Source organism: Mauremys mutica, chromosome 11 (assembly GCF_020497125.1).
Source record: "Mauremys mutica isolate MM-2020 ecotype Southern chromosome 11, ASM2049712v1, whole genome shotgun sequence".
Classification (NCBI taxonomy): domain Eukaryota; kingdom Metazoa; phylum Chordata; order Testudines; family Geoemydidae; genus Mauremys; species Mauremys mutica.
Genome location: NC_059082.1, coordinates 54,866,600 through 54,883,412, shown reverse-complemented (window position 1 = coordinate 54,883,412; position 16,813 = coordinate 54,866,600). Strand labels below are relative to the sequence as shown.

The window sequence follows — 16,813 nt, the reverse complement described above, 5'->3', positions numbered from 1 at the left end:
CAGTCAAATGTTAAGAAATGACAGTTATTGCGGCCCACAAACCTAATTCAGGCCCCTGGTTCCTGGCCATTATGTCCCAGCCTAACATGCCGGTTTTGCTCAGGACCCTGCCTCATGCAGTGCAGGACACACTATGCACTATTCCTTGTACCTTCAGCAGCCAGCGGATGGTCCAGTAGGGACTGAGGCTGTTGCCTGCAAGACTCCAGCCTCGTTCACAGCGGAAGTTGGAACATGGGACTGAGGCAGGGCCATGAAGGACGAGAGAGGACAGTTTCCTGGTTAAGTCACTGGAGTGGGTGGGGACCCAGGAAACCTGGGTTCTGACTCTGCTACTGGTCTCTTCTGTGATTAAACCAATGACTTCAGAGGTGGCCACTAATTTCCGTAGTGCCCAAATGAAGACACCCAGGGTCTGATTTGCAGACATGCTGAACACTTAAGCCTGCAACTGAACTCACTGGGAGCTTCAGATGCCCAGCATCTCTGAGAAACCAGACTGTGATGGTATGTTCACCCCACACCAGCCAGAGGGGTAAGGTTGCTGGGTGGGCCAGTGAACTGTGGAGGCTGCACCTGGAGGAGGAGCCAGGGAGCAAGGAGGACTGATTAAAGGGTGAAGGCTGGTAGAAAGCCAGGTAGCTGAGGGCAGAAGGGGGCTGCATGGAGGAGGACTGCAGTCCCTCTCTCTGAGGCTAGGGAGAGCAGGGGGTGTGGCCCGGGGTGGAGGGCATGCCCGCAGGAGGATGGAGAAGGAGCCTGAGAGAGGCAGCGTAGGAAGCAGTCCAGGGAAAGAGCAGCAAGGTTTGGGACAGTTCAGACCTTAGCCTCTGGTTATAGGGTCCCTGGGCTGGAATGCAGAGAATGGGGGGCGGGGAGGGGGTCTGAGTTCCCCATCCAGCCACTGGGGAAGTGGCACAGTCAGAGCAGTGCAATTGGAGACAGCCTGGGATGGTTCATCCTGTGGGGGAAGGGAGAAACACGCATAGTGACCTGGCTGGCGACGAGGGGGTGCGCTGAGTTCCCGAGAGAGAGAGAGGACAGAAGGGGCTGCAGGACCAGGTGGAGCTAATCCCTGCAGCAGCCAGGAGGAGGTGCCCTAGCAGTGAGGGGCTCCCTTACGCAGACCTAAGACTGGGCACCCAACATTAGTGGGACCTCGCAAAGCCGCGGTTCCCCATCTGCCTTGGGGGGGCTATGAGCAGGGCAGGTCGGGAATGTTCTGATGAAACATGTTTTCATTGGAAACTGTCGGTGTCAAAACTGAAACTGTTCACAAGAAAGGGACCAGCCGCTGAATCTGCCAATTTGAAATGAAAGAGAAAAAACTCTGGAGCTTTCTGGCCTAGCAAACAGGTCAGGGAGAGTGTGGGATGGCCGCCCCATGAAACGCACAGGCTGTAATTAGAGAAATGTCAGCCAGGTCCCGGGGGTGGGGGGCAATAATACCCCTAAAGCCCTTTCTGGAAGGAATTGCCCATAAAAACAATAAACGTGGATCACAGAAAATGCTGTGCTTTCAGCGAGGGCTTTCTCCTCCTGGCATTTCATTCACTCAGCAGCCGCTAGCTCCTGGCCACTCTCAGGATGTGGGGTTTGTGACCACAAATGTGCCGCAGCACTGTTGGTGCCCCTCAATCTCAACCCACAGCCCCCTGCTATCCCAACATGGGCTCCTCACATACAGCTCTGCTAATGCTCCTTAATCCAATCCCACAGCACCCTGCTATCCCAATCCTGGATTCCCCACACACAGCTCTGCCAGCACCCCTCAATCCTGACCCATAGCCCCGTGATATCTCAACCTGTGCTACTCACACACAGCTCTGCCAATGCCCCTCAATCCCAATCCCAGAGCCCCCTGCTATCCCAGTCCTGGGCTCCCATCATCCCCCAGCTTTGTTGGTGCCCCTCAATCCCAACCCATGGCCCCCTGCTATCCCAATCCTGGGTTCCCCCGCACAGCTCTGCTGGTGTGCCTCACTTCTGACCCCAGCCTAGGCAGGCCACTCTTCCAGTATTAAACTAGACAGGTCTCTCTTCCGGTATTAAACTAGATAGCAAGGTCACACTGGCCGGGGTGGAACAGTGCACTCTTCAAATGGTGCTCCTCCTCCATGTGGCGTGACCTCACATGCACAGTGTTTATGAGGTCACACCACATGGGAGGCGCCATTTTTAAGAGCTAGCACCACCTCAGCTGTCCTCCCTCATTCAACCGGCACTAGCTCCCCTCTGCTCTGCCATGAGCTCTCTCACTGGTGGTGCAGGAGCTGTCCCTTCTTCAGCTCCTGCCCTCTCTCCAGGTCTGCCCCCTCTGGTCTGTATCTCCTCCCTCCCCTGTTTGCTGTCATTAAGGACCGCCCTGCCACGCTCTGGGAGGAGTTCTGGGGTACAGCTCATGTGAGAGACACTGTAATATACAGGTGTCCTGCAACACCCGTAGAAAGGCCAGGTGCTTTCTGAATCCAGATCAGCCTCAGTCCCATCCTGGAGCAGCCAGTTCCACATTGTAGCTACTGTTCCTTTGTACTCATTAGGAATGTGTGGTCTTTGCCATTGGCTTTCATATTGTGAGGCAGATTACAGACCCCAGGCCACCCCAGATGTCCTCTTCCAAAGGACAGGATATCAGACCCTTTTACCCTCCCTGCTCTGGCAGATCTCCCACCCCTTTGCAGCAGGTCGCCGCGCTCTGTTTCCGTCCCCAGATCCGGTTCTGTTTCTGCTCTTCTCTAGGCAAGCTAGTGCATTAAAGAGGGGGGCATATCTAACAAGCCCTAACTAGGGCAATGCAGCATGATGGCAAAGGGCTGGCTAGTTGGGAGGAGCTGGGCGGCGGCAGGGCTGGGTAGTTGGGGCCTGCTTTGCTCTGTCATGCCTTTGTAGTGCCCATTCCAATCCAAAAGTCACCAAGGTCACCATCCTGGAACAGGGCAGCACCTTGCTTGTCCAGCTTTGTCCCTGGCTGTGCTCATTGCTAGCTGTATGAGGAGAGTTGGAAGCTTAGCAAGCCCATAATGGTGTAATGGGCCAGAGAGGAAGTTTCCCCTGAACCCTTATCAGCCAGTGAGTGGCTTGTGCCCAGGACAGCAGGGTTTTGGCCTTTTTCAAGTGTGTTTTCATCCTCTCTGATAGAACTCAAGATGGTCTTGATGCCCATTGAAATGTCCAGTGCCCGTTTGAATCCTCATCTCTTGGCCTCCATGTTCCCTAGTGGCTGTGAGTTCCACAGACTAACTGTGTCATGGGAGAGTGGTTCCTTTGGTCAGTGTTCTGCTGCCTCTCGGTGCCATTGCCTGTCCCCTCATTGGTGTGTGATTTCTGTGTTGCCTGGCAATGATGGCTGCCCACTGTCTGAGTGAAGGGCGGGGACTCGGGGCTGTCTGCCTAGAACAAGGAGTCATGTATTTTCTAGTTACTAAGTTTTCATATTTTCATTTTAACTGAATTAATGATGTCTGCTGAGTGGTAGAGCATAGCATTGTCAACTGATTGGCTGGAATGCCTGGCATGTGACAATCTCTCACCAGCTGCTTGGCTAGAATTCAGAGGGGGTGAGGAGTTCTGACAGTTGACTGGCTAGAATGGTGGCAGAGAGGTGTCTCTGGCTGGGAGAGTCTGAAGGTGGCCTTTTTATTCCCACTGCCACAGGGCAAGTGGCTGGCTGCACTGAGACATGGGGCAGGCATCTCTTCCCTCCTCTGATGGGCCGGAATTGTGCACACCTGCTGGCTTGGAGTGGCTCAAATCCCACAGCTTTGGGGGCCACAGCTACAGAAGGTCCAGGCAGGGCAAGGCACAAAGTAGACTCTCCTACCTGACACTGGAGCACACCCCCTACCCCACCTGAGAGACCTCACACCAGCTGACCCCAGGCCCAGCCCTTTTAGCCAATGCCTCCCCATTTGGCATCAGAATATCCCAGATGGAATTCCTTTGCCCAGCTGATCCCAGGTGCCACATGAGCGGAACAGACTGATGTCACAGGTCTCGAAGCGAGGCCTGTGAGTTCTCAGCCAGCTGTCACATCCTGGCCACCACCTGAGGTCTGTTGAAATGGGGTAGCTGAGGAGCTAGCAGAACTACAGTTTGGTATCTTTTTTAAAAAATGAAATTACAAGTTTAATTAATAAAGATAATAGAGTTGATGTAATAAACTTCGTCGGATGCATCCGACGAAGTGGGTATTCACCCACGAAAGCTCATGCTGCAAAACGTCTGTTAGTCTATAAGGTGCCACAGGATTCTTTGCTGCTTTTACAGATCCAGACTAACACGGCTACCCCTCTGATACTTGTAATAAACTTAAGACTTTAATAAGGCATTTAACTTGGTATTGCACAACATTTTGATTAAAAATATTAGAAAGGTACAGAAGTCACATGGCCTATAATAAATGGATTAAAAGATGGCTAATTGATAGGTCTCAAAAATTAATTGTAAATGAGGAATTATCATAGATTGGGTATGTTTTCAGTGAGGTCCTGCAGGGATCAGTTCTTGGCCTTAAGCTATTTAATATTTTTATCAAAGACCTGAAAGATAACTTAAATAATCAGTGTGATGGGATGTACCTGGGCCTTCGTGGCCCCCTGCTGAAGGCTCTATGGTCCTACTACACCCTGTCCCAGAAAGTAGCAGTGAAGATGGGTCCTCCAGGCATGCCTAGAAAGGTTGCACAGAAGCAGCCAATCAGAACACAGTAGGCTCAGCTAAAAGGAGCTAAAGGGGCTGAGCCTGGCTGGGACCAGAGCAGCAGAGATGGGGATTCCTGGCCAGTGCCAGGATAGGGTCTAGTGGTATTTTGCACATAGTGAGGAGGAAGAGGATCTGAGAACTTCAGCCCTGAAGTCAGGGTGAAGAGAAGGGGGCAATGTTGGGAAAGGCCCAGGGAACAGCAGCTGTAAACTGGAGGCAGTGGTATGTGGCTGCTGTGTGTAGAGTAGTGGGTGGGCCTGGGTTCCCCCACTGGCCACTGATGAAGTGGCCTAAGCCCCAAGAAGGGGACAAGGCTTGTTTAGAAGCCTGAGTGAAGGGTAGGATTTAAAGGGCCCAGAGATGGGGCTGAAGATCCTGGTGAGGGCTGACAGTTTGTTGAACTCTTTGATACCCCAGAAGGGATTCATTCATTTTGGCTGTGTGACTTGGCTGGAGGATTGAGCCACCAAAGACTTACCTTGTGCGGTTGGCAACCTACAGGGGGTGCCAGGAATAGGGGGAAAAGATTACAGCACCACACCCAGCTGATAGGAGGCACTCGTGAGAGGTGAGTGTCCTCCATTACAATCACTGATGAAGTTTGCAGATCTCTCAAAAATTGAGAGAGTGGTAAATAATAGGTGCGGACTTCCCCTCTGCCAGGCATGCTATGCTCCTCCTGCCCTGCCTCTTCCCACCCCTGCGCTGCCCTCACCCCACACCCATTCCATGCCTTCCCCAAAGTCCCAACCCCACCTTGCCTTTTCCCACCCCAGCCCTGCTGCCTCCCCTTCCTGCCCCATTCCACCCCCTTCCCCCAAAGTCCCTGCTCCTACCTTGCCTCTTTTCCACCTCCTCCCCTGAGTGCACTGTGTCCCCCCTCCTCCCGAAAGTCCTAAGCACTGCCAAACAGCTGTTAGGTGGCGGGGGATGGGAAGTGCTGGGAGGAATGGGGATGTGGTGCACTGGGGGGGGGAGAAGGAGGTGAGAAGAGTGGAGCTTGGCTGCTGGTGGGTGCAGAGCACCTGCTAATCTTTCCCTGTGGGTGTTCCAGCCCCGGAGCACCTACAAAGTTGGTGCCTATGCCTTTGAGAACCCAGAAAGGTGCACTTGGGAATTCCTTCCTGTGGGGTACCTGCAAGCCCTTTCACTCCCCCACTCTGGGGAAGACCTGAGAAAGAAAAGGAAAAAAAAAAAGGAAATCAGCTGTTGCCACCAGCTAATTAAACATGTGCACAAACCTCTTAAGACACAAAATCCAGTCCTGTTCTTAAAGGTAAATTTTATTAAAACCAAAAAGAGAGAAATACATTTGAACTCTCAGGCCATTGCTAGATTTTAAAAACCCACTTACAAAAATTAAGCATCAAGAATAACCTTCTTGAGGTCCAGCTTAAAGATTACCAGCAAAACAAAAGCATTTGGAGTTAGCACATCGGAGTCCACAAGCCATAAAGAAATAAGAGATAAACCTAATCCCATCTTCCTAGACATTTTGTGATCTACTTACATATCTTGGGTTTCAAATGAGTAGTTTCTAGGTATGATCTGATGATTTTTTCATACCTGGCCCAAGCTCTTACAGCATAATTCCTGTCTCCACTCTCTGGCAGAACACAGACAGACAAAGGGGAAGTTTTTTCCCAATTTTAAAAAAGTTTTAGCCTTCCCATTGGCTCTTTTGGTCAGGTGCCCACTCCTTTCCTTTTACCTATGGACTTTTTAACCCTTTACAGGTAAAGCAAGTAGAGAACAGCTTCTAAGAGGATTTTATAGCTAGCTGGCTGGCTGGGTGCCCATAAAAGGGAGCTACCCCCTCCCTTTAATTTATTACAATTGGGGTCAATACAATAGTGGGTATAACAGGGTGAAATGCAAGGGCCTGTGGTATACAGGAGGTCATACTAGATGATCTAATGGTCCCTCCTGGCTTTATACTCTCAGGATATCTGAACTGAGTCATTAGATTAAATTCCCCCCCCTTATTTTTTTTAATGTACAAGCAATAAAAGCATCACCCAACCCCAAAGCACTACAGTTTTGTAGCTGAAAGTGCAAAGTTCAGGGTTAATTTCTTTAGGCTTCCAAAATGAAAATTGACAGGTCAGTTTCACTGTTTTTAGTAAGTTTCTAATCAACTTCACATTCTTATGAGCTAGCACAGTGTAGCAATACTGGGTTGCAGATGCTGCCAGGCAGTGTTTGTTTAAAATCGCTGTTACAATTAGATGTCTTTTACAATAGCATGAAAGTCTTACAGGTTTTTTAATTTTTTTTTAATTTATAAAACCTACATTTGGGACCAAATTTGACCTGAAAGTTCCTTTTAAACTATTACCAGAGGTTGCATCAGAGCAGATACAACTTTTAGATAATGTTTTCACCTCTTAGCTCAGATACTACTCCACAGCACCATCTAGTGAAGCTGCAATGCACATTAGAATGAAAATCCCAGAGCCTGCAATGTCACATTACATTCGTTTGTACAGTCAAATGTAGCATCTCTGTAATTAAGAGTAAATGGGCATTTCTGTCATAAACCTGTTCCACTATCAATCTAATCTTAGAGCAGTACCTCATTAACCCACACTTCACTAATCCTCACACCCAGGGAGCAATTAAGACAGGATCCACAGACCAGGGCTTGGGCTGAGGGGAGGTCCATGAACCCACGAAGTTTGGATCCAGAGAAAGCTGGTATTTTCCCTCATCCCTGACGGGGATGGTTTGTGTAACTACCCAGCACAGTGTGAATTGCTAGTATTACAATCAAATATATGCATCAAAACTCACTTGCAGTATATGTCAGCCCTCGAGCTTCATTTACATCTCTGGAGTCTTTGTGCCAGTGAGGCTTGAGTGGCTGGATGGATCTGGAAAACAAACCCTGGAAGGGATGCAAACACTTGACAGGAAAATTCATTTTCAAACTCAGGCAGATGTTTGCATACAGTTTTATAACCTAGCTACAGTAATCTCCCAACACGCACAGGCTTTGCATGTGTTCACTATACGCACAGGGTCAGGATACTTGGGTGCAATCTTTAGGCAAGTTAAACTAGGATAGTGATGTGACATGCTCATTGGCTGATCATTTGTATTCACCACAGGTGAACCTGACAGCGCAATGCCCACACACCACTTACATCCCACTTAAATACTAAAAATAAGCCTTAAGTGGGCCTTGAGTGGCTCATAGAGCTTTGTAGGAGTGAATTTCATGCCAAGGTAGAAATTAAAGTGTGTATTAGAATTGGGCAGAAAATGTACACAGTCACTTCTGTTGGCTTAGCATATAAAGGGAGGGCACTTGGGTTTGGTGGAGCCTTTGGTAGGTTGGATCCAAGCCTTCAGACCTGCTCACTCAGGGTGTGTCTACACAGAACACTGCAATACGAGGTGTGACTGCAGCAGTTGTAGACAAACCTGGGCTAGCCCTCATCTAGTTAGCTGGAGTAACAATAGCACTGAAGCCTTGACAGCATGGGCTAACTGCTTGAGTATATACCCAGGGGTTCAGGTGGGCTTGCATGACCCGCACTGCCATGGTTTCCCTCTATTGTTATTGGAGCTAGTGAGATCAAAGCTACACATGCTAGAGTCACACCTCTGGTTGCAGTATAGACCTACCCTATAATTCATCCAAAATATCAATGACCTCTTTCTACTCCTTCACAAAGCTACACTCTGCACGTGCTGAAGTGAGGTCTCATATTAATCATGAAGATGTCATTATCTTTAAAACCTGACTATTCCCTGGTATTTACTGTGGGTGTAATAATAATGTGATATGCAATTCAAACAAACTGCAAGTGTCTAACTGAAGAAAGTACGTTCTGTGATGCACTGTCTTGTGGTATTTTGTCATCTACACTCTAATCCTGCAAACCCTTAAACACATGCTTAGCTGTACTCACAGGAGTAGCTGCATTTGATTCAGTGGGGTTATTCACATGAATGTAGTTACATACGTTCTAAGTGTTTGCAGGATCAGGAGCTTACTAACTTGCAAAATTCAGTAATTCACAAGGGATCTCCATGTCATTCACATGAATTAGTAAGCGGGTGCTGTAAGATACATTTAGGATTTTAATTGCAAATTTCCAGGAGAAAAGAATAAAATATCAAAGAACAGTCCATTGATTTTAGAATGCAAATTTAGCTTTTGTTTCAAAGGGTTAGAAAACCTAACCAGAATAGCTATGGCTTAAAGATTTATCTGGAAATGGTCTGGGTTGGTTTGTGTTTTTCTGTAAGTAACCTCCTGAGCTGGAGATCTAGATTGTGAAAGTGACTAAAAACAGAAAGGGAAACTGACCAGTTTGACATCACTGTCTATACCTCTGAAAGATAAAAGCAAAGGAACAGCTTTCTGAGTGAACAGGAAATTAGATTTTGAAAGTTCTTTCAGTCTGAATCCTCTCAGGAGTTATCAGTGAGACAGGGAGGGAAGACTCCAGATTTTACAATAGGTTATTTTTATATTGACAGGTCTACCTAGTCAACTTTAAGTATCCTGTGAAGCAGGTTCTCTCACTCAGATGTATCGATTTGTGAAAGGCAGCTGCCTCCAGCAAGAACCAGTGAGACTTTTGCTTTATTCTTTGCCTCTGATCTGGGTTATATAGCACTTAAAGTTGAAAGAGGAAGAGGCAAAGAAGGTCTCCAGTGAAGTGTTTGGCTTAAGTTTATATTGAATTTGCCCTCCAGTGTGGAAAGAGAAGGCTGTGTGACTTTAATATTGGCTGTCTGTTTAGGGTCTGATACTACAGCTGCCCAGTGCTGACATGTATCAAAGACCCCCAAACTGGCTGGTGCTTATAACTTCCTCTCTGAACGTCTCTATTTGCTTTCAGAAGTGAAACCTCTTGACAAGCTGTACAGTCTCCCCCTTGTATATCTCAGCTGTGCTCACGATGCCCAGACCTTTGTGCTTGCATTAGCAGAGGTTGCTTTTGCCTGACAGACATGGGAGTCCTCACTGGGAAAGGGTTCTAAAGGAAGGGATTAAATTAGGCCTCATATGTAATTCTGCCAGAGGATAGTGCCCAGTACTAATGCAATATCGACAGACCCCAGTAGGTGGGATCAAACCTGGGACCTTGGGAGCTTAGTGTACGAGCCTCTACTGCATGAGCTAAAAGCCACATGGCCCTTAGTTAAGGGTGTAGCAGCCTCATGAATCTCTAAGTGGTCTCGGTGCCACTAGAGGGGACAGAACACCTCACCCAGGAGGTGTGTGGGTTTCACTAAGATCAGTGATACAGCAAATGGCCCCAGGATACTGCAGTCTCCAATGTGCAAGACCAATGCCCTGGGATGAGCAAACCTCTTGCTTGCAATGTTTAAGCATTAAAAAGAGAATTGATACAGTGCAGCAAAATCTCTGACCCTTGGGCAGTTTGAGAATGATTGATTCTCCTGGCCCTTTCATCTCCTTTACTGCATACGCAGAAAGGGGCATGCTGGTTTTTGCCAAGAAGCACATTGTCAGCAGGTGTGTTTGCAGCTGGAGCCACTCCGTGGGGGAGGGGAGCTGTTTTGGCTTTTGAGTAACCCAGCACAATATGGCTGGTCTAGCTGAACAAGAAACTGCAGCTGCAAATGCTGTGGCAAGCGTTCTGGTGCACAGAAAGCTTTGCAAGTGTGCGTTTCAGCACACAGCAGCTCCCGGCTTCGGAGAGGATTCAGCCTGAAGCGAGTGTGTGATCAGAAGGGAAACAGTGCGTTTTCTACCCACATCACAGACAGGGCTCCTTATCAGGAGCAGGGGAGGTCGGGTGCCATTTGTAGGAGCCAACAGCAGGGAAACTGGGAACACAAAGCAGGCCAGGGCCCCCTATAGGAACTGGAGTTGCAGAACATTGGATGGTAGGTGTGAACAAAAGGCCTTATGCACCACTATAGCCTCACTATTCCCCCAGCTTCTCTGGGGTTCAAGCAATAAGATCCTGCCTCTGCTCCTACTGCCTGGAGGAGCCTGTGTGTGTGTGAGAATTAGTGATGTCTTGTCACCAATGAAAAATGTCACTCTTTCAGCTGTAAGGAGAGGCAGCTATGAACGCACCCTCTGCCACCCTGTGTAGTTGCCAGTTGTACTGGCGTTGCTGCCTGAACATCCCCAAGCCATTCTCACGGTGGATGAGCCACCCTGAGCACTATTCTGGCTCTGCAAGGCTAAGGGTGAGTAGAAAACTCAAGTTACTCTTGAGTGAATGTCAGCAGCTCTGCCTCACCATTGGCAACTCTCACGATACCGTCACAAGTTCCATAATAGTGCAGTACTCTCTTGGCATCTGGCGATCTCAAGAGCAGCTCCTGGCAGCTCAGGATTCCTGCGGGACACTGCAGTTCTGGTCTAGTCACTAGATGCTGTTGGCATTGGCCTGCAGTTCCAGCTGCTGTCCGCAGAGGCTGCTGCAGGGCTGATTCCTGCCGGTGCTGCTCCCCAGCAGCAAGCTGCCTGTGTGGGACATGGCCCTGGAGGCAGCAACAGAGACAGCTGCTACCTGCATGACCCCATATAGCGCTGTCCTGGAGAGGAGAAAGGAGTGAGCCAGGAGCTTGTGCCCTCTCCATATGGGGGTATGGAGAGGGCACAAGCTCCTGGCTCACTCCTAGCCAAACATCTACCTCACATAGCACTCCAATGTGGAAGCTCACCTGCAACCTCACACGCCTGTCTGAGCAGTGGGCAGGGCAGGCAGTTACACCTGCTGGCCAGCAGAGATCGCTGTGGCACCTCTTCTCTCACTGCTCCCTCTGCTCGATCCCAGGCAGGAAGGACCCACAGGGCAAGGGGAGAGGCCCAATTTAGTCCCAGGCTCTCTGCCCTCCCATCCACAGCCAGTTACAATCAACTGCCCCAAGCAAAGACACCGTCTCAGCCACTACCCCAGTGCTGCCTCCCTTAACACCCAAACCAGCACTAAAGCAGCTGCCACTCCCCACACCCCCACATTACACCATTCCAGGCCCCAGCCACCACCCTGTCCCTCCAGCAGGCCCCCCCCATTCCAGCTGCAATCCCTGTGCCCAGCACCCCTTACCGTCCCTCAGTGCCTGCAAATAAGCACATTTGCCACAGTCAGCTGATGAACACCCACCCCATCACTCCCAGCCATCCAAGTGTCTCCCCTCTCAGCCCAACAGATACCGGCTTTCCCTAGCCACCACGTTCAAGGTCTGTGTAGCTCCATGCCCTGCCCCCACCGCTGCTTTGGGCTGGGTGTGTTGACTTTAAGCCAGAATTGTACATAATAAATTCATAGAGTTTAAGGCCAGACGTGACCATCAGATCATCTAGCCTGGCCTCCTGGATAGCACAGGCCAAAGAACCTCGCACGTTTACCCCTGCATAGAGCCTAATGACTTGTGTTGGGCCAAAGCTTCTTCCAGAAAGACATCCGGTCTTGATCTGAAACCATCCAGAGACCGAGAATTCACCACCTCTCTTGGTAGCTTGTTCCAGTGCATAATCACCTCACTATTAACATGTGCGTTGTATTTCTGACCTGAATTTGTCTGGCTTCAGCTTTCAGACATTGGCTCTTGTTCTGCCTTTCTCTGTTAGAATCACGAGTGCCTTAGGACCCAGTATTTTCTTCTGTAAAAGGCTTTGCTCACCACAGAAGTACTTTCTTGTGGCCAGGGGCGGGGTAGCAGCTGACTCCCCATAAAGTGTCCCCTATTGACAGTCACTCAGTTGCGGCAGTGTTCTCTTCTCTTCCCACAACTTGGCCCTCCAGCCAGGTCATGCTCTAGTCCCCCACTTCCGGGGTACCAGAAATTCCAACCTAGCAATAGTCCAATGACCTTCCACCTCTCTCTGGGCAAAGTGGTCCTTCCTCAGTGGCAGGTAGGGGAACCCAGGTCTTCCCTCTACTCGGGGGTCCATCCCAGGGAAGCCATCTGGCAGCCAAGGCCTACTCCTTCCGACTGCTTGCTGCCTTCCTGGACTGCTTCCTCCCTTGTCTAACCCCCAGAGACTGACCGCAGACTTTCTTCCTGTAGCTCCTTTCTTTCTTTTTTTCATGGTGAAGCAGACTTGACTGAGTAATCTACAGCTGCCACCCGCTATAATTCCCAAATAATCCGTGGCTGAAATTATCTCACTCTGCCCTGTATCCTTCAGGTAATGTAACAATGCCTTTCTAATATTACCCCATTTCCCCAATATTTTAACTAAATAACATAATGTAACTTTTGTTACCTTAAGATGTTTGAATCCCTCAGAAAGCTGTTTCCCTTCTTTATCAAAGCCCTTACATACCCATAAAAGCTGATCAATTGTTTCTTCTATTTATTTGACAAAGACTTCTGTTTAAGCCACAATGGCCAGTTAATACTCTAAATAAAATCACTTCACTTTTCCTATCCATCCCCTGAAGTATGTCATAATCCTCAACTCTGGGGCACAATTCAAAAAAAAATTTCTCTTTTTTTCATTAATATTTTTTGCTATTCCTCTTTTAAATTTTTCTGTATAACACTTTTTAATTCCTGATTACTCAAGAGTATTTCTGTGTCAATATTTTCATTTCTTACAGCATTTTCAACTGCCTTCTCTGTCATTTCTCTTTTGGACCCATTTGTATACATTTGACAAAAACAACTCTACTTTTCATCTATATACACTTCACTTTTAATACTTTGTCTCTTTTTTACCCTTAAGTTTATAAAATGCATCTAAATCCACATTTGGATATGCAACTTTCCATCTACAACTAATTATCCCATAACCAAGAATTTTGACATCATTTACTTTTTCCTTGTCTTTCAGTTACTGCATCCACACTTTAACTTGAATGGCATGTGACATTCTAACATAGTCTGCTATAGTTCACCTATCAGATTCTCAACAGTCCTTATATATTTGTTTGGTACTTTCATCATTGCAATTCTCATTAACTTTGGCCTGGAAAGTTAGGTCCTGTAGTTTCATTGGTAATGTAACTGGCATTTCACTAGAAGTTTGCCATAGCATGCATATAGGTGCTATAATAAATGCACAACAGGCAATTCAAAGTGCCTGGGCTTTTATTAAATCTGATCTTTTTAAGTTCCAATTTTGATGCTGATCCAAAGGTGTGGCAGCTATAGTTAATAACCAGTTTGATTCAGGGTCTGTGTACTATCAGAAGCATTTTCTTATCCACCCCCCAACTGGTCCTAGCAAGACTTTATGCAGATTAATCCTTCTTGTGCATTTATCTTTAACATAGCTTATATGATCTTTCAAAGTAATTTAATATCAGATATTACCCCTAGGAATTTAAACCTTTTAACTGTATCTATTTGTTCTCCATACAGATACAGTTTACATTCCTTTGTAATTTTCCTTTTTGTAAAGATCAATCCTTTGGTTTTGGCAATGGAGAACTTGAACCATGCAGTGCCCCAGTCAAAGATCTCTCCTAACTCTTTTCTGCCACCTCAGTATTACTGTTCCTAACCCACAGAGCACAATCATCTGCGAATAGAGTGACACCTGCCTCTGGCACTTATTCATTTTGGGAGATAGTTTATCATAATAAATAAGGTTCGGCTGATAACACGTCCCTATATTATCTATCATCAACATAACTTTCCCAGCTCTGACTTGCATGGTCCTTTTACTCAAAAAGTCTCTACCTATACATTCTTTCTCTTATCCCTAGTGCACCTACTTTGTACAACAAGCCTTCCCTCCAGAGCATGTCATACACCTTTTCAATATCTAGAAAGACAGCTATCATGCAACCTTCATGCCTCATGTATTTCATCTTCTAATTTAACAGTGTGATCAATGGTGCATCTTCCTCTCCTAAAACCACCTTGTACCTTATCTATAATACCATTGTTTTCCAAATAAGCAACCGATCTTCCATTCACCATTCTCTTCATAGTTTTACCCAGACAGAACATAAGGGCAATAGGTCTATAAGCATCCACTTGTTTGCCTGGTGTTCATATTGGAATTACGTCTGCATGTTTCTATCCTACCAGTAGCACTCTTTTTTTTTTCTCCATATAGTATTATATAATTCCAAGCGAAACTTCAAACTGCCTTCAGAGAGAGATTTAAATATTATTGTGCATATTTTATTTTAGCTGGGGATGTATTCTTGTTGATGTCAATAGCTCATCTCAAATTCTCACATAAAAATCCATTCTTTCAGGACAGTATCTTCATCTTTACCTCACCTAAATAATAGTTCATGAGTCCCTTCAATTAATTGTCTTTTACTCTCGCAAAAACCTGCACTTTGATTTTCATCATTACTCACCTCTCTGAAAGTTAAAACTATTCTGTTAAAACTTCTGCTTTCTCATTATCAGAACTTCTAACAATTTTATTGATGGCAATAAGAACTTGGATGTGACTACTCTTAGTCTGAATTCCATTCATTTTTTTAAATTTGCCTGTATATTTCTGTTGTCTTATCTTTCTTCCACCCACAGTGCTTTCTCCAACTGTTTTTGTTTTGTTTTGTTTTGTTTGGTAAATCTTTGTGTGATTGCCTTATCTTAGATCTTTACTATTTCCCATTTGCAGTATCTGCTCTTATAAATCCCAGGTCTAAGAAAGAAAAACTACCATCTGCTGCATTAAATTTAGTTGAGGTGCCATTGTTTAAAACCACTAGATTGTTTTCATCAATGAACTTTTCTAAGCATGTGCCATTGTTATCAGTTGCCTTATTGCCCCACTATTTATTATTATTGTGGTTAGATGTTGATAGATGTTTGGCTGTGCATGTGTGTTCCCTCTGTGTGTCGCCGCAGTCCTGCACAGACAGCTGGAATGGCAGACCTTGAGTGAACCGCCCAATGACCACAAGATCTGTTGAGGGACAAAGACACCTAGCCAGGTTTATTGTTGACAAAGCATGGTACTAGTATCCTGCAGACTGTACCGGACCACTAATACATGTATGCCTGTAACAATGGACCAGCTCAGTGAACAGTGGGACGTTCCGTTCCTCCCTAGGTCAGACAAAGATATTCCCTCTGAGATACATCTTTATACCCCGATACAAACAAGTTAATACTGTCCCCTGACATAGTTACTGTAGTTACTGCCCCTGATGTGGCTAGTTATCACTTATCACCTTGTACATGTTGGTTCGATCAAAACATCTCTGTTCCATACTGTCATCCTGAACTCATCTTTTAGGAGGGGTCAGTGTGTTCCTGTTATTCTTGGGGAATGTTTTTGTAACATTCTTGATATAGGGATGATCTGTTACCACTTGATATCTGGATGTGTTTGCGTGAGTGCTCCGTGGCTAGCACTTCTTAGGAACATGTATTTCTGCAATATCAGCCCTGTTCTTGCAGATTCTGTGAGCAGGTCTTGCCTCATATGAGGCCTCTAATAGAAAAGCTTATGTCTCAAGCTCTCTTCCTACCACAAGTATTATCATTACTATTATTGGGTCACCACATATAATATAAGATCTTTTTAGCATTCTGCACTATTTCTTGTAGCTCTGAACTTTCTAATTTCCCACATAGGTTATAAATATTATAAATTCTTAAAGAAAATATAATGTCTGCATTGGGATCTCAACAGCACTATATGCTAGGTTTGCTTCTTCATTCTCTATTGCAGTGGTCACCAACCGGTTGATCATGATCAACTGGTTGATCCTGGACACTCTCCCAGTCGATCATGATCTCTGGTGGTGTAGTGGGGCTGCCACTAAGGCAGGCTCCCTGCCTGCCCCAGTCCCACAGCACTCCAGGAAGCGCCCAGCATGCCCACTGCGGCCTGCGGGGGAGGGGTCTCTGTGCGCTGCTCCTGCCTGCAAGCACCGCCCCTGCACCTCCTATTGGCCAGGAATAGGGAACTGTGGCCAATGGGAGCTGTGGGGGTGGTGCCTTCAGAGAGGTGCATTGTGCAGAGCCACATGTCCCCCACCCTCAGGGGTTACAGGGGCACGTTGGCCCCTTCCAGGAGCAGCGTGGGGCCAGGGCAGGCAGGGAGCCTGCCTTAGCTGCACTGTGCTGCTGACCAGGAGCCGCCTGAAGTAAGTGCTGCCTGGTGGGAGCCCTCACCCCAACCCCCTTCCCAGACCCGGCACCCCATGCCCCCTCCTGCACTCCAAGCCCCTGCCCCAGCTCTGAG

General features: G+C 47.2%; 1 protein-coding gene across 3 annotated transcripts in view; it reads left to right on the top strand.

Moving 5' to 3' along the window:
• AXIN1 (axin 1) overlaps positions 1 to 16,813 on the top strand; it is a 239,614-nt gene that overhangs the window by 33,589 nt on the left and 189,212 nt on the right. The window contains exon 1 of one of the 3 annotated variants that reach the window (XM_044980229.1): positions 4,791 to 5,269. The exons of 1 other annotated variant lie outside the window; for it this stretch is intronic. The gene's annotated coding sequence lies outside the window, so the exon portion shown is untranslated. Of the gene's footprint in view, positions 1 to 4,790; positions 5,270 to 16,813 lie in introns of those variants that run through there. One more of the 3 variants, XM_044980234.1, reaches the window with a different exon arrangement.